Source organism: Populus alba, chromosome 8 (assembly GCF_005239225.2).
Source record: "Populus alba chromosome 8, ASM523922v2, whole genome shotgun sequence".
NCBI classification, from domain to species: domain Eukaryota; kingdom Viridiplantae; phylum Streptophyta; class Magnoliopsida; order Malpighiales; family Salicaceae; genus Populus; species Populus alba.
Genome location: NC_133291.1, coordinates 14,783,404 through 14,806,618, shown reverse-complemented (window position 1 = coordinate 14,806,618; position 23,215 = coordinate 14,783,404). Strand labels below are relative to the sequence as shown.

Here is a 23,215-nt window from a genome sequence, read left to right as displayed (position 1 = left end):
CCCTCCCCGAACCGTCCGCAATATTGATCCATAAAAGGTATGGTGGTCCTGAAAATAAACAATCTGTGGGGTAATTATGCTTGATAAATTGTGTTTTAATCTCTGTTTCTTTGTGCTTACTAGAGTTTGCTAATTAATTATTAACAACAAATCTTGCAGGTAATACATACAAAACATAAAGAGCACCGCACACACGCCACGCGCACTCACGTTGATCTTTTTCTTAATCTGGCCACCACAACGTCCAGCACATTCAAAATGACCATCGAGGCTTTAAACTTCCTACAAAAACAAGTACAGCCTCGGTGTGAATTTCCAGGGGGGGTCAACATGACCTTTCTTTCGTCGAAAAAGAATAAGAGTTGTTGTTCTGGACCGATCTGGCACTGGCAAAATCAGGCTGGCTATTGACGCTAGCAACCCACTTCCCAGCCGAGGTTGTCGAGATTGTGACAAAATGCAAGTTTATAAGCCTGGATTATAGTCACAAACAAGGTGAACGGAAGCGGAGCGTCGAGGCCGTGCCCATCTTTTAACTTGGCATAGCAGACCCTAATGCAGATTTCACTTCCGATGACTTCAGGCAACCACTCGTCGCTTGTTGTCGAATCACATCGTCACGCGTGATCGGGCCCTGCCGATCATTGGCCAGGAGGGAATTCCAATTCGTTACGTGGAGGCTTTAGCCAATAACGATCTGATTTCGATTGAGGTATGAGTGTTGCTTGAGTGTCCAAACCCTCATTCGTATCAGATCGGGTCCGCACACGCGCTCACCACACCCTTGATTGAATGAAAGGTGAGAGATTTGTTTTGATCCAACTAAAAATTCGATGATTTAATTCACGAAAGGATCAAGCGGCTAATTGGGGTTCCCGAAATTAGATGCAATTTCTAAGAAACGAGACGCTTTGTGGATGCCTAACGACGTATGTATAGCTTCGTTTGATGAGCCATTGAAAAAATCAAACTAGTGTCGACGAGAGTACAAAAAATCCCGTTCGGACTTCATTAGCAGCAATGGGAATTGGAAATCACCGAATCCGATGCCTCACACCACCAAGTTTTCCTAAGCAGTGGAAAGGAGGCTACAAATCTGTGGGACCAGATTGTGGCAGGACCGAGCACAATGATTGTGAACAAATTTCTTTGTGAAGAAAATCATGTATCTCCCATTATACCATCGGAGTCGGTCAATATTGAAAACGGCTTATGGCCGCCCGTCGCTAGTCGAAACATTAATACCCAAAAATTCATCTACAAAATCTTGTCATCGTTGCAATCACCATCTGTGATTATAAAATAATTATTCGGTATGTTGGAAATTGTATTAATTTCTCTTTTGTTACATGATGTGGTGTTTATTGTCTTTTCAGTAGACAATTTTGAATACTTAACATAAGAGAGAATAAGGAGAAACAAGGGTTTTTTTTTCTTTTTTTTTTTCAATGCTCTGGATGAACTTGTCGAGTCGTTATAAGTAACTATATTTGCGGGCGTACATTTGAGGAAGCTTCGTACTAGTGTGTGCTGCACCTGCTCATCAATCATGAAGCAGTAGGCTTTAGAGGGTGGATGGTGGGGTCCATGTTTGTGATTTGCAGCTGTATTTCTTTTTTCTCAGCGTGATAGCTACATGGTATATATATTACAATGGGTGGGGTATCTAAGGTGTTGCTTTTTTTTCCTTTGGTATTATCAGATAAGAACACGATTTTTAAATATATTAGAATAATATATATTTTAAAAAATATTTTTAACATTACACATTAAATTAATTAATTTCAAAATTAGCAAAAAATAATGGTTCAACCACTAACACCAAATAAAACCACAATTTTTAATGGTAACAATTAATCACCATCTATGAAACTTGCAAATGCTCCTTTATTTGATTTGATTAATTTGATTTAATTTGTGGGTGGGTGGTTTGTTTTATGCAATTCTGAAATGGTCATGGAGTGTTACACAAGTAATTAATTTACAAGAAATTACATTATTACATTAACCATGTAAAATCTTATATATAAATAAATTTTGAGTATCAATTATTTATGAAATAGTTAATAATTATTTTTACCTAATAATGTTGGATTTTATTGTTTTTGCCTCCATTATTTTGTTTACTATGTTGTTTATAATGAAGTTGATATAATATGGTATATACTTTAAACGCCAATTATATTTTAAAATTGTTTTATAATTTATAATTTTCTTAAAGTAACTCTCGACTAATCCATAAAGCATTATAATGCTAAAAACATACCCTTAGATATATTAAACTATAGAAAATAAATGCAATGGGAATTCTTGTAAGAAAAAAAGGACAAAAAGGGAAAAAAAGGAAAAGAAAAGGACACATGTGTTGATGGGACCATTCAGAATTGTGGCCTTTCAAGCCACATATCCAAACTGTTAAAATGGAGGGCTTTATACCCACTTCACAACCGAACTCATAACCCCTCCATATTGAAAAGGCAAATGGATACCCAAAAAACATCTTTTGGTTTTCAAGTTTCACAATAAGGAAATGGGTATAAGAAGAAAGGGTCAAAATCATCTTTTTGTAAAGGGTGTTGTAAGCTTAATCTGCCTCTGCACCTCAGCCTCTGTTTGCAAAAAGGGGGCGACGATTTCTAAAGCTTCCATGGGTATCCATGCATCTTTTTTATTTCATTTCAATCTCCTTTTCTTCTTCTTGACAATTTTGGCCAAGAAACCAAGTCGTGGGAAATCTGCATAACATCCCACGTTTCATGGTGTTAAGTAATGCCCACTAGCTAAACTGAAGATAATGTCCATTGTGTGATAATAAATGGCTCTCCAATTAAATACAACACATAAAAAAAAACGTTTTGTTTTGCATTCAAATATGAAAGATTTTGTTTTTAAGCCGATGTTTGAATAATTAAATATAAAAATATGATAATAATAAAAAACACTAATAATATATTGTTATGATAGAGATAGTAGTTGTCCATGAGGATAAAGAGTTGAATGGTGGAGGTGGTTTAAAATGATAATTGTAATGGTTAGTGAAAATAAAAGTGGAGCGGTGTCAATAATGCTGATATAAGTTGGTGATGTCGATAAAAATGATAATAATAAGGAGTGTGGTGGTAGCAGGGTAAGTGTTAAACTAGCAAGATGGTGATAGCGATGAAAGTAGTGGTGATGATAAAAGGTGAGATAGTGACAATGATTGTGGCAATGATAATCAAGAATCAAGGTTATCAAAAAAATGTATTTTTGATACAGCATAAGAAAATGTTATATAAACTCGGATGTAAAAAAACAAATCATAAAATCATAAAGGAATTTTTTTCAATACATTTAGTTCAATAAAAATCATATATAGTTCAAGGGTATCTTAAAAACATGTTCAAATAAAAATTCATATATAATTAAAGGGATTTTTTCATTAAACATCCCACTCAAAGCCTATTACCTAGGAAGATTTTTCATAGATATCATAAGTTCAATTCAAGAATCAACTCAAATATTCTTTTAATCAATCCAAACATTTTATGATTGGTAATTAATTTTTGTTAAAAAAAGTACCATAAATACATGTGTACATAACAATTCGTATAATTCAAAGTAATGCATAAAAAACTCGCAAAACTAAAACTAGGATCACAATTCATAATACTTGTTTCTACCAAAATCTGTTGCTCATAAAAACTATAATATGTTGTTCATAAAACTATAATACTCTCTTCAGCAACTAAACCAAAAGCAAGATTGATGGAAATAAATTTATTACTTAGGTTGGAATAATTTTGCGCATATAAAGTTTTTTTAATGAGTAGCAGATTTGGTCGGTGGGATGTGGACCTGGTTCTAGTAATAGTTGTCATGGTACAGATTTCCCAGATATCTGATTCTAAACACATGAAGGAAAAACAAAATGATTCAAATTATTTGCCATAACTACAAAAAGGATGTAGATTTTGGAAAAAAAATACAGAGAAAAACATCTTGACCCACCCATTTGAGATAATTCAATAGAAAAGATGAGAGAATTAATGGTTGGTTATAGATACTTTCAAAACCAATGTATTGGTAACTTGCAATTTCTAGAATTTTTATAAATGAAACAATTTAACGATGAGAGGAGAATCGTTGGATGATGAAAAAAGGAGACTGTTTGTTGATGAAGGTTGAAGAGGAAGTCGTTGTTTTGAAGACCGGAAGAAGAGAGCGTTGTTAAAGACTAGAGAGGATAGTGTTGTTGTGAAAAATGAAAGAGTCCCTGAAGACTAAAAGGTGTCCGTTGATTGATGAAAAAAAAAAAAAAAAAAACGCTGCTGTTATTAAGGAAGAAGGAAAGTCAATGAGCTGTTGATCTCATGATGGCTGGTTCATAAGAAATAGATTAGGGTAAATTGACTAAAATGTTTTGTTATTTGTGTGTGTGGTTATTCGCAATGCAATAGATCACAGGCATAAAATTTACTCAATAGCCAATAGTTACTTGACAGCTGATCCCAGAAGGAAACATTTACTGGCAGTATATGTTTTTTGTTGATTGACGTAATTTATGTATCCAATTTGGTTATGCATTTTTTTTATTGTTATTTTTTATGATTTTGCTAGATTTTTTTTGAATTTTTTCCTTCAACATTTTATTTCATTTAATTTTGTATCATATTTAGTCCTTATTTTTTTAAATTGTTTTTTTTTTTTTTACATTTTCTTCATTTTTTTTTTATTTCAATGTAAATCCCTAATTATTTTCATCAACTATTTCTACTTTAATAATTTGTTCTACTTTCTTTTTGGATTGGAATTATCCCTACCTCATATCGGGGTCACAGGTTATGTCGAGTAGCTCGAGTTTTTTTTTTTAAAAAAAATTGAATATTGTTTTTAATTTTATCTTTGAATTGTAGGTTTAGTCAAGTTAACATGTATTTGACTTGAGTTTTTTTATTGATTTAATTTTTGATTTGTTTCCTAGATCCTTTGTTTTAGAATTTATTTTTTTAATCTCATTCCTCAATATCGTGTTTGCGAGTTTAACCCAAGTTGATTTAATATTTTTTTTTTTATAAAATTGATTTTATTTTATTATTTACAAATTAAAATTATTGATCTAACTTAATGATTTTTTTTTCACTAGTATCTCAACTAATATCATAAAGCAACAGGTAGTTAAGATACTCTAAATTACATTTTATGATGTAAAAAATATCTTTAATTTATTAGGAAAAATCTTGACCGGCAAGTTATAATTATATTATAATAGTTGTTTGCCCCCACGGTCGTGGAAGTGATAAATAATGCCTTTCCAAGTACTTTCATGGACGCGTTGCTCTTATTAAATTCAAGGTGTAATGCAGCGGCGCTCCGAAATCAAACATGGTGTGAAATGAAAATAGATGATTTGGAAAGATTATATTTCATAACAGTTCATAAGCAGCGGAGCAATGATTTCAATGAAGCTTGGGGAGGCACTACCTTCCAAGCTGTCCATTGTCGTTGTTAGTGAGCTCATTGATTCATTTTGAATAAAGTCTCAAAGGTTTTATGTTATTAGCCTTTACAATATCTTTAAGTGAAATTGATAATAATTATCCTTTTTCTTGAACTTGCTTCGAAGTTCGACTGCCATCTCTAAAATGGAAAAAAAAAAAATCAAACAAAAGCATGGCAATATTTATCATCAAGAAGTCACCATCAAAGACAATGGGAGCACTATCATCACACCCAATCAAGCATCATTAATCACAACCATCTAAGGTGGTGGCTTCAATGGTTAAAAGCTTGATCAAGAGGTTATGCTCGCTCGTGGTCTCAGGTTCAAGCCCTGTAGTTGTCAATATGATGGCCACTGGAGGCTTACATGGGTCGTTAAACTTCAGGGCCCGTGATTAGTCGAGATAGCGCACAAACTGACACCGCGACACCCATGTTAAACTAAAAAAAAAAAGTAATCATTATCACAAAATAAATATTATTATTAAACTCTTGTAGATTAATTCATAAACCTATAACATTAAATTTAAGTTTTATAAAATAAATAAGGAATAATTGATTTAATTAAAAAACAGTTAAAATTCAAATATTTTAATGAGTCAGAATTAGTTAAATTCAAATTTTTTTTCTCTCACTTAGAAAAAAAATAAATTAACATAAGAAATTAACTGGCCTGATCGGGGAAACTTACAACAAATAAGTTTATAGTCGAAGTTTAATAGCTATGAAAATGGTATTATAAATTCCTCATCCTTTTGTAATGTTTTTTTTTTTAATATATAATTATTATATTTATAAACCATTATATTATATATAGATTGTAAACCATATTAATTAATTTTTCAGCAGATTCTATAAAATTTATAAAAGATCATTAATCATTCTTCAGGATTTTATATCTGATATATTATTAATTTATAGATATCGATATCAATTTTATTAGCTTGGGGGAGGCACTACCTTCCAAGCTGTCCATGTCGGTTTTTTGTTAGTGAGCTCATGATTCATTTTTGAATAAAGTCTCAAGGTTTAAAGTTTTATTTAGGAGCCCCCTTACCATATTTTTTAAGTGAGAGATTGATAATAATTATCTTTTCTTCGAAAATTGCCTTCAAGTTGATCTGCCATCCTTCTAAAATGGAAAAAAAAAAAATCAAACAAAAGCATGGCAAATATTTATCATCAAGAAGTCACCATCAAGAAATGAGCACATCATCACACCATCAAGTAATCGATTATCACAAAATAAATATTATTATTAAACTCTACTATAAAAAATAAGAAATAATTGATTTAATAAAAAACAGGTTAAAAATTCAAATTAATTAATCTATGAATTAGTTAAAATTCAATGATTTTTTATTAAATAAATAAATTAACATAAGTTAACTAGCCTTGATCGTAAAACCTTATTAACAAATAAGTTTTATTTAAGTATTCAAGTTTAAATAGCTATGAAAATGATAAGATCTTCCTCCAATCTTATATAATAATTTTTTAATATATTATATAAATTTATATACTTTTATAAACACATTTATATTAATTATATTGTAAAATACCATATATTAATTAAATTTTCTGCAATTTATATAAAAATTCTATAAAGATCATTAATATTCTTCAGGTTTGCTGATATATAATTAATATCGATTTATCTAATATTTTTATTATTTAAAAAAACAGAAAAAAACCACGATCAAACAAGCCTAAAGTTTAAAATTTAAAACGCGTGTTATAACTGGAAAGTGACATTTTTCCGAACCTCGCTCGTCAATGTCGATGAATAAGTCATTTTCATCGTCTGGTCACGAATTTAGCGATAGAATTATTCTCAAGAAGAGAAAAGATATTCAAGCCGCACAAAAACGCAAATTGATGAACCCGTTAATTGCATGTATCTTGGTCTATTCACGCGAGACTTTTGCTGTCCTCTCACTCATTGTTGAAATCAGTGGAAAGATAGAGCTGAAGAACGATTGCACTCGGTCAGCTGGAAGATATTGAATTGTATTTTGTGTTGAATTATAGAAAAAGAAGCAGCAAACCGTTGATCAGCCATTCGAACCGATCGATTGTTCTCTCTGAAGAAAGAGTACAACAGAAAGATCAAAAAGGTTGAACCATCACAAATCAAACATCCCCGCGAATATCCGGCCCGCAAATTTTTGGGATCGATACAGAAACCTGCCAGAAAACCAGCCATTTCTTACGGTGTTCACGTGTGGGATCATAACTGCATTGTCATGTGCATGTAAAGCATGCACAGCAAAAATGGACAGACACACCGCCACACTTCACTCGCACCATTTTTCTATCGCTTCTGATTGGCCCATGGAAATTTCGAATCGAGACGCAAGCTTTATCTTCCTGTCAATGGCGATGATAGATTTTGGGAATTTTTTGGCTGATGATGTGCCGATTTGCAGCTAGCTTTGTTGGCTTTCTCTCTCACCTTTCCATGACAAGTCGGTTTAACATTAAGGTAAGATAAATAATTTCATGAATTTAAAACATTTTTGTTGTATTACAACTCGATCGATAGACTGAACGTGTGATCAATATCCATTTGTTGATTTCTTATATTTGTTTGCTATCTCTTTTGAAAGAGACATGCCCAAGTTATATCTATTTGTCTCTTTAGAATGAGTTTTGATTTTTCTAATGTAGAAACCGACATAGGATGCTATATAGTGTCACAATAACATGCATATTAGATAGAGAAATAAAAAGAATTTTATCATACAATGAAAAGGTAAGAAGTCTTATTGTATGTGAGAGACATCAAATTAATTAATTTGGATATTGGAGGGAAAATAATTCTTTATATATATATAATATATATAGCTTTATGTAAAATAAAATATTTTTTATTTTGGAATTAATTAATGGTATATGACATATTCTGCTAAGTTTTTAGTTAATTTGTCTAAAAAAGTTTTCTTTTCAATTTCTACAAACACATTGGTTTTGAAATGATATTATTTTCCTGATAAATATAAGTTTAATACTAACATAAATCAATTTAGAAAACAACCATTTTCTCTCTCTATTTCTCCTCTTCAAACTCTCCATTTATATTTATTAGAAACAAAATAGAAAATTCTTAAAAAAAAACTTATACAAGTTGTTGTCTATTAAGTTTCAAGTATTTTGTTGTCTTTTAACGGTATATTACTTTAACTCTGCAACAAATATAGTTGGGGCAATTAAATATTCCTTGTCCATGTGCACGGTGTTGGATGACAAGTGTGGTTCCTAAATCGATGAGATTCTAGATGTGTTTGAATTAATCATAAAAATATGATTAATAGAGTTTAAAAGTCGTTACCTAGTATTATGGTCATTTGAGAACATAATGATCTGCGAGAGTTTGGGTAAAGGAATTAGTTGTGCATGGAGAATATATATTACCCCTAGTACACTCTGTCTATGGTAAGCTACATTATAAATTAATTGTTCTGTCACATTTCTATTCATTGGTTTTTCTATGATTTAAGAAAATTTCTCCTCGGTAATAAGGTTTTTATTTCATCAGGTTAAAACCTAACCATTATAATTCTAAAAAATAAATAAAGTTTTTTTTTTTAACTTTTATCAAATCCTAATGAATAATTGCAAACTTGTTTATGATACTCATTAATTTGATCATTTTAATATATTTTTTATGACTATGTAAAATACAATTTTTTATTTCTATTTATAAAATATGCATGAGAATTTTTAGAATTTGGTTGTATGCACATAAATAAAATATATTTTTTGTATTCTTTTCAATTAAGGAATTTTTTATTTTTTTCCTAAAATTTTTAGGAAAAGCAAGTATATTGAATATTAGGCCAGTATCTTACAATGTAAGTTTACAACCTAAACCTAAATATTAAATGACATGGATGTGAAACACACGAGGGACCCACAAATAAATTTAAAATGATCCCTAAATTTTATTTAGAATGTTTTGGAAATCATTTGATGGTTTGTTTGGCAAAAGCACACAAAACAAGAAAATAGAAATTTTGCTGGAAAAAACAATAAGGAGTCTTTCCAAACACGCCTTTAACTAAAGATTAAAAGGCTTAAAAAATGCCTTAAGGCTATGTTCGGCAAACACGTCTTAAGGACACAATATTGTGTTTTTGTTTTATGAAAATTGGACATGCTAAACACTACTTTATTGAAAATTGACTCAATCCATCCATATAGACTGAGTTTCTTGGTCCAAAGACACAAGCCCACAAACATGATCCAAAATCAGAAATAAAGAATGAAGATCAAAGTGGGAAAAAACATTTGAATTCACTCAAGAAACTTGTGAAGAAAACCCAGAAACTAAGATTCAATATCAAAACCATGTTTACGTCAAATTTGAAGGCATGAAAACATGTACTGTCGCACATGGGCACGCGATGTTGGGGGATCGCAGGCGTTACCACATGGTTGTTTGGTTTAAGGTCGCTAGGAAACCCGGGTATACTGATTTTATTAAAGATTCCAAGGGTAAGGTCGCTAAGAAACCTGGGTATACTGATTTTATTAAAGAGAGCAGAACACAACGAAAACAAGGTTCAAAAAACATTCATTTCTTCTCTGCTTTTGTCAATTTTCTGGCAACTATGAACTTACACTCTTGAATTCAGTTCAAGAGGGATACACACCATCTTCATTAGCACGTTCTGAGAAGTAACATTATCATTATAATTCTTTTAGATTCAAGTATTTATTTTTCCTTGTTCAGAATTATGCTATTGATTGTTATTTAAGCTTATTGAATTGTTTGAGATGATATGAATGCTTTCTAGTTTCTTTCAATCCATAATTATTGTTAGGGACTAGAGTAAGAAGCAAAAGAGTTAATTTGATTGTTGCAACTCTTATCTTGATTTATTAGGGAAGAATAAACTAAGTTAAAATTGTCAAGCTTTTGAACGTTTACTTAGAATAAATGCATATATTTTATTCCTAAAACTACTACCGAGTGAATAAAAATTGCTTTCAATATTACATTCGCTTAATGGTAAGAAATTGATTAGAGAGGTTTTTCTACTTAATGTACTTGTAATCTCATTGATTTCCCTCAGCTTCGAGGGATATCGAATTTATTTGCTTGACAAGAAAGAATATTTATTTAACTTTGATTATTAACAGATTTATAGGAATGAATGTGTGGACCCTTGGACTGATTTAACGACATCAATTTATTATTTTCAGAATTATTGTTTCTTGATTTTTTCATCCAAATCCCCCATTCTTTCTCGTTTCACTATATTGTAGGAGATTAAACGAAATTTCCCTTGGTTTCGATCTAGTTTTCACGATCATACTACAAATTTATTTTGTTTGTGATATTTAAGTCAGAATTATATTTTGGTGGTTCCGATAACCGACCAAATTTTGGCGCCGTTGCTGAGGAAGTTTTTATCTAATTTTCTTTCAATAGTAAACTAATTTATTCTAAGATCTTCTCATACAAGTGAACTAGTTTTTGATCTAGAAGTTGAGAGAACCACAAGAGCAAATAGGAAGGAAAAAAGGCGAGAGGAGAACCTGCCAACCTTAACGCTTTCAACCAGTAATTCTAAAAGCGAAAGAGAAGTAGAAGTTTTTGAAAATATGTCAAACATAGAACATTAAGGGAGGTAGCAACTCCCAACGTGAACCAACAACCATTATACATTGAATTTCCAAATATTGATGTAGCGTTTGAGTTAAAATCTGGTTTTATTCATTTACTAACAGCATTTCAAGGCTTTGTAGGTGAAGACCCTTGTAAGCACTTGAAGGAATTCCATGTGGTTTATTTAACCATGAAGCCATAATGAGTGACAGAGGAACAAATTAAATAGAGGGCTTTCCCATTCTTTTTGGCAAACAAGGTGAAGGACTGGCTTTATTACCTTTCTTTAGGATTAATACTAACATGGAATGATTTGAATAATTTTTTTTTGGAAAAATTCTTTTCAATCTTATGGGCTGGAACAATTCGTAAAGAAATTAGTGGAATGCACCAAAATAATGGGGAAACATTATATGAATACTGGGAATGTTTTTATAAAGGATTATTGCCTATGGACCAAAGCATGATAGATACTGCAAGTGGTGGTGCACTTGTAGAAAAATCTCTTATGGAAGCAAGAGATTTGATCTCTAAAATGGCAGCAAACCCACATCAATTTGGAATCAGAGCAGACCACACTCCTAGAAAAGTAAATGAGGTGATGCATTCTAATATTGAGACACAACTTTCAGAACTAACTTCTCTTGTGAGACAAGTAGTGTTAGGGCAAGTTAGGCAATCCAAAAGTGTGTGGCAATTGTGTAGTCCTAGAACATTCTATTAACATGTGCCCACAACTTCAAGAAGATGCAGACCCTTAGGTGAATGCAATAGGAGGGTTTGATAATCAGCCAAGAAAGTATGAACAATATTCAAACCATTACAACCCCGGTTGGAAAGACCACCCAAACTTGAAGTATGGTCAACCCCCAAATCAATAACCCTTCCGATCATATGCCAATGAAAATTCAGCTTTTCCTCTTCACCAAGTATCAAATTCAAACATGTTTTTAAAAGAAATTGTGAAATCTTTAGCCATTAATACACAAATGTTCCAAGAAACAAGAGCTAGCATCCAGAATTTAAAGACTAAAATTTCACAACTTGTATCGTTTGTGAGGAACATTGAGATAAATAGAGGGAAGCTATCATCTCAAGCTAAAATTAATCCAAAAGAAAATGCAAGTGCCATGAATCTTAGAAGTGGAAGGGAAGTGCAGACCAAATTCAACAACTACTATGGTACAAACTACCCAGCCAGCTGCAATGTCAGGATTAACAGCTACCATTGTGTAGACCATATTGCCTTTTGCAACATCAGATTCAGCAGCTACTAGGAACAACAAACTGGAAACAATACTAAGAACAGAGCTAGATTCAACAGCTACTGTAGTGCATACTACCCAGCCAGTTACAACACCAGAATCGACAACAAATATACTACCAACTTCAACGCCAAAATTAGCAGAAACCAAGAACAACAAGTTGGAAATAGAACTAATAATCTTGGATGCACCAAGAATAAAGTTAAGTGGTAAGCCCATCTTTCTTATCACTAAGAATCTGGTTGCATCTCTATTTCCTGGCAGATTAGCAATGGCAATGAAGGAAGAGTCGAAACATGATATTTTTGAAACCTTTTGAAAGTTTGAAGTTGACATTCCACTATTGGATGTGATCAAGCAAATTTCGCGATATGCAAAATTTCTCAAGGAACTGTGCACCAATAAAAAGAAATTGAACATTGTTAAGAAAATAAAAGTTGGAGAGAATGTGTCCATAGTCATACAAAGCAAATTTCCTCATAAATGCAAGGACCCAGGTATGTTCACTATACCATATATAATTGGAAATCATAAGGTGGAAAGAGCTATGCTTGATTTAAAAGCTTCTATCAATGTTATGCCACTTTCAATTTATAAGGTTTTGAATCTAGGACATTTAAAAGAAATAAAGGTAATAATTCAATTGGGAGATAAGTCTAATTCATACCCATAAGGCATTGTTGAGGATGTTTTAATTAGAATAAATGAATTGATTTTTCCTGTGGATTTTCATATTATAGACATGGATGATGAATTTGCATCAAACTCAACTCATATATTGTTAGGCAGACCATTTATGAAAACAAAAAGAACTAAGATCGATGTGCATAAAGGAATTTTATCTTGCGAGTTTGATGGGGAATAGTAACATTTAACATTTTTATGCTATGAAATATCCTGATGACTCTGAATCTATTTTTCATGTTGTTGTAATTGACCCCATTGTGCAAGATGATTTTAAACAATTTTTTTTACAAGATGAATTGAACTTTGTATTACAGCAAAGCAAGACAAATAGGGATGCAAGGTTGGAGAATAGTGAAGACATAAAGGAAACAATTATGTCTTTGTATTCACTATTTCAAATGCCAAACAAGTTAGTAACTCTCCGTTACAATTACCAAATTCTCATGAAAGGGTTTTACCCTTTATTTAACAAGCACCAAAGTTGGAATTGAAGTCTTTGCCCAAGCATTTGAGATATGTGACTCTGAATCTATTTTTCATGTTGTTGTAATTGACCCCATTGTGCAAGATGATTTTAAACAATTTTTTTTACAAGATGAATTGAACTTTGTATTACAGCAAAGCAAGACAAATAGGGATGCAAGGTTGGAGAATAGTGAAGACATAAAGGAAACAATTATGTCTTTGTATTCACTATTTCAAATGCCAAACAAGTTAGTAACTCTCCGTTACAATTACCAAATTCTCATGAAAGGGTTTTACCCTTTATTTAACAAGCACCAAAGTTGGAATTGAAGTCTTTGCCCAAGCATTTGAGATATGTGACTCTGAATCTATTTTTCATGTTGTTGTAATTGACATTGTGCAAGATGATTTTAAACAATTTTTTTACAAGATGAATTGAACTTTGTATTACAGCAAAGCAAGACAAATAGGGATGCAAGGTTGGAGAATAGTGAAGACATAAAGGAAACAATTATGTCTTTGTATTCACTATTTCAAATGCCAAACAAGTTAGTAACTCTCCGTTACAATTACCAAATTCTCATGAAAGGGTTTTACCCTTTATTTAACAAGCACCAAAGTTGGAATTGAAGTCTTTGCCCAAGCATTTGAGATATGTGACTCTGAATCTATTTTTCATGTTGTTGTAATTGACCCCATTGTGCAAGATGATTTTAAACAATTTTTTTTACAAGATGAATTGAACTTTGTATTACAGCAAAGCAAGACAAATAGGGATGCAAGGTTGGAGAATAGTGAAGACATAAAGGAAACAATTATGTCTTTGTATTCACTATTTCAAATGCCAAACAAGTTAGTAACTCTCCGTTACAATTACCAAATTCTCATGAAAGGGTTTTACCCTTTATTTAACAAGCACCAAAGTTGGAATTGAAGTCTTTGCCCAAGCATTTGAGATATGTGTACTGATTAGTACTTAAAAGTGCATCCTTATCAAGGTTTTATATCATCATTTCGCACTTGAAGTATCAATAACTTCTTAACTAAAGCATGTTTTATAATAACATACCTAATAATATAAGATACCTTTAATTTATGGTAAATGTTCATCTTAAATACAGGTCTATCACATAAATGAAAAGATTGATTGATGAGTTTAAGTATTGAAATTGAAAGGACAAAGAGAGGGCCAAACTTAGTAAAGAGATGTTGGTGCAGTCCAAACTAGAACACTGTTCGGTAATTGGGTCATATCTTGAGTTCTAGATGTCCAAATGACCTCAATGTTTTGGACAGATTCGGTAAGACATAGGCCTACAACTTTCATGTGGAGTCCAAGATTTTAAAAAGGCTATTTTCAAGTCCAAATTATAGCAACAACGAAGAAGTCTGAATCTGTCTTGCAGCCTAGACACTGTTCAGTGTTCAGCCCATATCTCGAGTTCTAGAAGTCCAAATGACCTCAATTGTTTTTTCTGGAAAAATAAGAAAATTTCCTATAACTTTCATTAGTACAGTTTGTTCCAGTTCTAATGTTAGCAATGACGTTTTATTCAGACAAGAAGATAAGGATTTTCACCAAGTCAAGAGTTGGCCACCCACTCAACAATGAGTCATCAAATCAATAGTTTTAAATTTTGGCCTATAAAAGGAGGCATTTGTCATGCATTTAGGTATTTGGTTGTTCAGATCAAGATATATTTTTTTGTTCAAATCAATAGTTCTCTTTATTTCTTTCTTTATATATATATATTTTTTTTTGTAATTCTTAAGTTTTGCTTTCATTAATATCTTGTTTATGCTTTTCATTTCCTTTCCTTTACTTAGTTTACTTGTATCTTATTTATGTTCTTATTTTGTTTATTTATGTTTCTCTTCTTCATTATGTTTAGTTAAGTTTATTATGTCAAGGTGAAAAGGTTACACTAATTGTGTAAGAATAAGTATAGTGTAAACTCAACATGGACCTTAATGTTTAATATTAACATGTCTTATTTTTTTTTATCTTACTAATTCTTAATACCTTGCTTGTTAAATGGTTAATCTAGATTTGTGTTGTATAACACTTGGTACAACAAATGCTTAGCACTCTCATAACCCAACCGTATGGTATTACCTACACTTATGATATGGAAGGAACTTGATTTGTTGTTAACATAAGTTAGCATCATGAATTCCTGACAATATTTAAAAGTTTGGTGTTACTTAAACAAGATAATTAATATGATCATGTTAACTATTTTTATCATTGTTTAATCCTTACATTAATCTTCCATCTCAAAGTTCTCATCAACTTCTTCATTATTATTATTGTTGTTATTGTTATTGTTATTGTTATTGTTGTCTATAATTTATACAATTAACCTCCTTGTGGTTTGACCTCGGTCTTACCGGGTTATTTATTACTTCGACACTCCCGCACTTGGAAGAAGACATGAATCTTTTAGTCATGTCAAGTTTTTGGAGCCATTGACGGGGAGGTAAATTTCTGTACAAATTATAAATTTTGTTATATTTTTATCCTTTCACTTTTCTTTTATCTAACTTTTGTCTCTTGTGTTTTGTCTCCTTTTCTTTTTATTTTTCTTTTCTTCTTCCTTTTATTCTCTTTCTACATGTGCATGAGTGTTTGGTCACGAACATTAAATGGTAGACTTTGTAGGGTATCCTCATCATTTTCAGAAAATATACTTGAAGAAGATAACCACTCACTTCATAATGAGAATAATGAGAATAACCGTGTTAGAACACTTAGAGACCACATGAATCCCACAAGAACAAGTGCACCCTCATGCATAGTTTTCCCTCTTGATGCATCTTGTTTTAATTTTAAGCTGGGCATTATTCAACTTTTACCTTTTTTTCATGGCTTAGATCTAGAAAATCCATACTTGCATTTGAGAGAATTTGAAGAAGTTTGTAACACTTATAATGACTCAAATTGTAGCATGAACACCATCAGATTAAAGCTTTTTCCTTTTTCTTTAAAAGATAAAGCTAAAATATGGCTATAAAATTTGAGACCAGGATCCATTCATGCTTGGGATGAAATGCAACAATAATTTTTAAAGAAGTTTTTTCCATTTTACAAAACCAACTCTTTCAAAAGACAAATCACCACTTTCATGCAAAAAAACAGGTGAAAAATTTTACCAATGCTGGGATACGTATCGAAACTTGCTTAATACTTGCCCTCATCATGGTTTTGAAACATGGAGATTGATTTCATAATTTTATGAAGGGTTAACACCTAAAGATTGGAAAATGGTGGAATTGATGTGCAATGGAACTTTTAAATATAAAGACCCTGATGAAGCAATGGAGTACCTAGACTTCTTAGCTGAAAATACGCAAAATTGGTACACTATAGGCACTTATGAGGCACCAAGTAAAACCCAACCTCATACATCTAATGGAGGTATGTATAACCTTAGGGAAGATCATGACCTCCAAGCCAAGTTTGCATCTTTAGCTAGAAAAGTCGATGCACTAGAATTGAAAAAGAGTGGTCAATTAAAATCTGTTCAAGACATGATGTGTCAAATCTATGAAATAAATGAACATGCAACCAATGGATGTCCAACTTTTCCTTCTTTTAAGGAATGCTTCCATGAATAAGCCTATGGTTTAAACAATTTCCATAGGCTCAATCATAACCTATACTCGCAAACATACAACCCTGGTTGGAGAAATCACCCAAATTTCAGTTGGAAGAGTAATAACAATAATGCACAAACTTCACAGCCATTGTTTCAAGCACATCATAATTTTCAAAATTCTCATGGATATGCACCTCATTATGCTTCACCTCCTAGAAAAAATCTTGAGGAAACATTGCATGCATTCATGAAAAGCAAAAGATAATCAACACTTAACTTGCTCAAAACATGACAGGTTTTAAAGATGCTCTTGCAAAATTCACATCTGCTCTTAGTTTTCAAGAGAACGGTAAGTTTCCATCTCAACCACAACAAAATCCAAAGGGGAAATACAATGTAAATGCAAGTAGTTCCGGAAGCCAACATATGGATCAAGTCAAATTAGTCATCACTCTTCGTAGTGGTAAGGTTATTGAAAAACCCACTCTTGAACCTTGTGAGAAAGATGATGAGTTAATCTTTAAGGGTAAGGAAGGGGTTGAATCTGAACATTGCAAAGAAAAGACTGATTCCCCGTCAGCACTTCCATTTCCTCATGCCATGACCAAACAGGAAGCAATCGAGGATGAAAAAGGCACCGAAAATGTTGTTACGGATCATTTGTCAAAATTGACAATAGATTCGACATCCAACATCACACCAATCAATGATTACTTTCCTGATGAATCTTTACTTTCTATTAGTTCAATGCCTTGGTTTGCTAAAAATAACAATTTTCTTGCTTCAGGATTTTTGCCAGCTCATTTGGATAACCAAGATAAAAGAAAGTTTTTGAGCGACGTGCAAAACCTTTATTGGGATGATCCTTATTCAAATATTGTCCTGATCAATTATTTCAAAGATGCATTCCCGACAATGAGGTAAGTATTGTCATTAAATTTTATCACTTTGAAGCATATGGGGCTCATTTCTCATCAAAAAAGACGACCGTAAAAATCTTGCAAAGTGGATTTTACTAGCCCACCATGTTCAAGGACTCATATGCATTCTGCAAAACCTGTCAAAATTGTCAAAAGGTGGGATTTATTTCAAAACATAGAAAGTCTTTAGATAATCTTCTATTGACTCTTAAGTCTCATCATAGTGGAGATGTGCATCGGGTAATTCATGATTTATGGCCCCATTTTCATAAAGAACATGCTCATCATAGTCTTTGGAATCTGACTAAAAAAAAGACCATGTTTGCCAATTTTAAAAAAAACTGGATGGGAAGCCTATCCCCGACTCATAGAGGGCGTTTAAGCTGTTCTTGGATGTAAAACCAAGGGAAGATATAAGCCACAATCACAACTACCTATACATACACATGCTTTTCCAAAAAAAAAAAGGAACAAAAAAAGGAAGAAAGAGAGAGAGACTCCAGCTGGCTTCCATGATTGCATATTATTTTTCTCATCTATAAAACCTTCGTCTTTTTCCCTTCATTTCTACTTAACCCATACAAGCATAGACAAGTATTGAAATGGCAGGATCCTTGGCTTTTAAAATAAAAAATATTTGTGTTTTTTGTGGATCTAATCCTGAGAAAGAAAAAGAGTTTATAGAATCCGCAAATCATCTTGGTCAGATATTAGCCAAGAGAAAGATTCATTTAGTATATGGGGGAGGCAGCCTTGGGTTAATGGGGAGTGTGTCAACGACTGCATTCTTAGGAGGCAGTCAAGTTTTGGGGGTCGTCCCCAAAGCTTTAGCAAAAGGGGACATCATTGGAAAAATAATTGGAGAGGAACTACAAGTCTCCACAATGTCTGATCGAATGAATACAATGTTTAACCATGCTGACGCCTTCATTGCCTTACCAGGTGGTTTGGGCACATTGGAAGAGATCTTTCATATTTCCTCTTGGGCCCAACTGCATATTCACCATAAACCTATAGGTTTGTTAAATGTTAATGGTTTTTATGATAATTTGTTATCTTTTCTTGATCAAGCTATGAAACAACAATTTCTAACATCTTCGGCATGACAAATCATAATCTCTGCTACTACTGTTGAACAATTGATTGACCAACTACAATCTTGCATCCTTGTAATTGATCCCTCCATAAGTCTCATAAATTGGTCAATGACAGAAAGCCATAAAAAGCTTAAATTGGATTTGAGCCTTCGTTTGTGAAACCTTGTGTCTTTTGGTTTTGTTAATAGCACATTATTTGTTTTGTTATTTCTTATATTTGTTTAAGTGTGTTTCAGGTTTGTTAGTGTTCGTTGTTTTAGGTGATGTCTTCTAAACTTCATCTTTCTATCTTAGGACATTGAGGGCAATGTCTCGTTTTGGTTGGGGGAAAGGGTAGTAGTTAACATTAAAAAAAAAATCTTATTAACTATTTTTGCTATTATTAAAACCATTTGATAAAACTATTATTACTAGGATGGCAGAGTAAGGGAGAATTTTATTGTCTCTTGAGACGTATCTTAGTAAACATTTTCCAATGGTTATTTGCAATATTCATAACAAGGTCTATCACATACTTCTCTTGAAATATTCAAGTTCACAAACTCTCGCATCATATACTCATTAAAAAAAAAAAATCATATACTCTCGCAGAATCAAAAAAAAAAAAAAATCTGCTCATATACTCATTTAACAAGTATTCTTAAACCTTTATTTTCACACACACACTTTAACATATGATTGAACCAGCATTTCTTTTCTAAGCTTAGCCCTTTTTTCTGTCCTTTCACGTTCAATAGTTACTCACATCAGTCAATCATTTGAATTTTGAGATATGCCTGCATTTAAAATGAGCATTTACAATAAATTAAAGCTATCTTATATTATCAGACTTGTTAATATAAAACATGCTTAAGTTAGGGAATTTAATGATACTTTAAGTGCAATATGATGATTTAAATCCTTAATGAGAATGCATTTTTAAGTACTAATCAAATCCCAACCATAAGCCAAACGTCACCATCATAAGCTATGAAATTGGGGTGCAAAGGCTAATTGGGTCAGCCTTTTTAAGGTGGCATTGCAATTCTTATAGAGTAGACCAACCGGTGGGAATCACGCTGGGCATAGTAAGATGTTAGGTCATACAAGTGATATCTTGTTTGTCTTGTATAGTGGAGAGATGAGGCATTAAATGCTTGTGAAAAGTAGTCACTTGGATAGCTTTTTGAGTACAAAAGGTTGAAAATGATGAACAATGGCCTTTTTTTATATTGGTCAAAACGACATCTTTTTGTACCAAAACAAATTGTTTTTTGTCAAAATGCACTTTTCATTTAAATGAAACAGTGTCGTTTTGACACCTTTAGGGTTTTAATTTAGGATTTGACTAAAATTCAATTTAGTCATTTATCTTTTGATTTCTTTTAATAAAAACCCTAATTGACTTCAAACTTTTAATTTTATATGCTTTTACTCTTGCCAAACTCAAATATCAACCCCAAAGTTCAACTCCTTTTCATTTTAATTCTTGGTTTTGGATTTATACGAATTGATCCTCAATTGACCATTTTACTTTCAAATTGCTTTAATTTCACCCTTGTTTTTAACCAAATTAAGTCCTCAAAGTTTAATGCCTTTTTAAAAAAGATCCTTAGTTGTGAATGTCTTCAATTTGACCTTTAATTGACCCTAAACTTTGATTTTCTAGCAATTATTTCGTTGATTTCAACCAAGTCACTTTGTAAAATTAAATTTGGTCCTTTAAAATTTTAATCTTCTCGATTTAGCCTAAATTAGGCTTCCAAACTTAATTTTCACCAATTAAGTCCCTAATAAAGTTAATTTTCTATATTTTGGTCTCCTAACTTCTTACTTGTCATTTTGGTCCTTCACCATCAACTTGAGCAGTCTTTTAAGCTTTCTTTATGCGTATTCTCTTGTATTTGTTTATTTTCTTTTTTCTATTTTTTAATTATTTTTAGGGTGAAAAAAAGGGTAACAACAGTGTTCATAGACAACATCTTGGTCTGTTCAAAGTTGTACCTTGAGCATGAACAACATTTAAGGCAACTATTATTGACCTTAAGAGAACATCGATTGTATGTCAAACTTAGCAAGTTCGAGTTATGTCTAAAAGAAGTGATTTTCCAAGGACTTGTTATATCAACTGAAGGAATATCAATGAATCCCAAAAAATTCAAGGTAATATTGAAATGGAAAAGACCTACGAATATGATTGAGATTCATAATTTTCTTGGATTAACAGGGTACTATTAAAGATTTATAGAGCAATTTTCCACGATAGCTATTCTCATGACTCAATTGACCTAGAAATAGACAAAATAAGAATGGACAAAAGAATATAAAGAAAGCTTTCAAGACCGAGAATCTTTGATAGTACCCTACTAATCTAAATAAACTAGGAATCTCAATCACATTCGTAGGTGTTTTCCATTTTAGTACTGCACCGGTATGCCCATATCGATAGATTTAGATCGAGACATCAAGTTTACCTCTTGGTTATAGCGTAAATTAACTATCTATCCCCACTCTTCCCAGCATACTAGTGCTCGACACTTTGTACCATATAAAGATTCGTAAGGAGCTATTGCTATTATAGCTTGGTAGCTATTGTTACAGGTAAACTTTAATAACAACATATGATCTTCCTAACTCCCTTAGAACTCCAATATACAAGCCCTTAACAAGTCTTCTAATATTTGAATGGTTATCTCAGATTGACCATCAATCTGGGTATGAAAAATTGTCCTTAGATTCAACTTTGTTCCCAAAGCCTACTATACACTTGGCCTCAACCAGGAGGTAAACATGGGGTCTCAATCTAAAAATATAGATATGGGCACTCCGGTATTAGCACTTCCTTCATAAATAGAGGGACTAATGGTTTATAGTGATGCATCAAAGAAAGGTATAGGTTGTGTATGATACAACACGATAAAGTGATTGCTTACGCCTTAAGTTAGTTAAAAAGCCATGAGGTCAATTATCAGGTGCATGACTTAGAATTAGTCGTTGTTGTATTTGCTCTAAGGGTTTGAAGGCATTATTTATATGGGTCTCAAGTCCAAATATTTAGGAATCATAAAAGTTTAAGATATCTGATGACATAGAAGGAATTGAATATGCAACAAGAACGTTGGGTAGAATTAATCAAGGATTATGATTGTGTAATTGAATACCATCCAAAGAAAGCAAATGTTGTTGCAGATGCTTTTAGTCACAAGAATATGTCAATGGGGACTTAGTGGGACAATTTGGATGGAAGGGAATTGTTAGAGCTAAGAAAGATCGGTGCTCAAGAAGAGGTAGGATCAAAAGAGTCTTTGATAGCTTAGTTAAAAATAAGATCGACACTTTGAAACATTGAAAAAACAAAATTCTACAAGAAGCTCACGAGTCGAGGCTAGCAACGTACCCTGGGAGTACAAAAATGTATCGAGATTTAAATGAAATTATATTGGTGGTTGATTATGAAAAATGAGTTGGTTGAATACATGGCAAGGTGTGGGATCTGTCAATAGGTAAAAGTGGAACACCGGAAACTAAATAAGTTGTTACAGCCACTACTAATACCCAAGTGAAAGTGAAAAAACATCACGATGGACTTTGTATCGGGGTTACCTAGGAGAAAGAGGGCATCAATGCGGTTTGGGTTATCATTGACCTACTAACCAAATATGCACTTTTTTACCTATGAAAATGATGGACTTAGTGGAAAAATTGAAAAAAATTGTATGTGAATGAAGTTGTGAGATTACACGAAGTGTCCATGTCGATAGTTTTAGACCAAAACCCTAGGTTTACCTCCTAATTGCAGCCAAGTGTATAACAAGTTTTGGGAACACAGTTGAATCTAAGCACACCTTTTCATACCCAAACTCATGGTCAATCTAAGAGAATTATTCAAATATTATAAGACTTGTTAAGGGCCTGTATATTGGAGTTCAGAAGGTGTTAGAAAGATCATATGTCGTTAGTAGTGTTTACCTATAACAATAGCTACCAAGGTACAATAGGAATGGCTCTTTATAAAGCTTTATATGGTAGAAAGTGTCGAACACTAATATGCTGGGAAGAGGTGGGGATAGGCAGTTAATTGGGCCAAAATTGGTGCAATTTACCTTAG

At 32.4% G+C, this 23,215-nt stretch overlaps 1 pseudogene; it reads left to right on the top strand.

Annotated features, from left to right (window-relative positions):
- Positions 1-258: 258 nt before the first annotated feature.
- On the top strand, positions 259-1,306 carry LOC118061121 (adenylate isopentenyltransferase 5, chloroplastic-like; annotated as a pseudogene).
- The last annotated feature ends 21,909 nt before the right edge of the window (positions 1,307-23,215 follow it).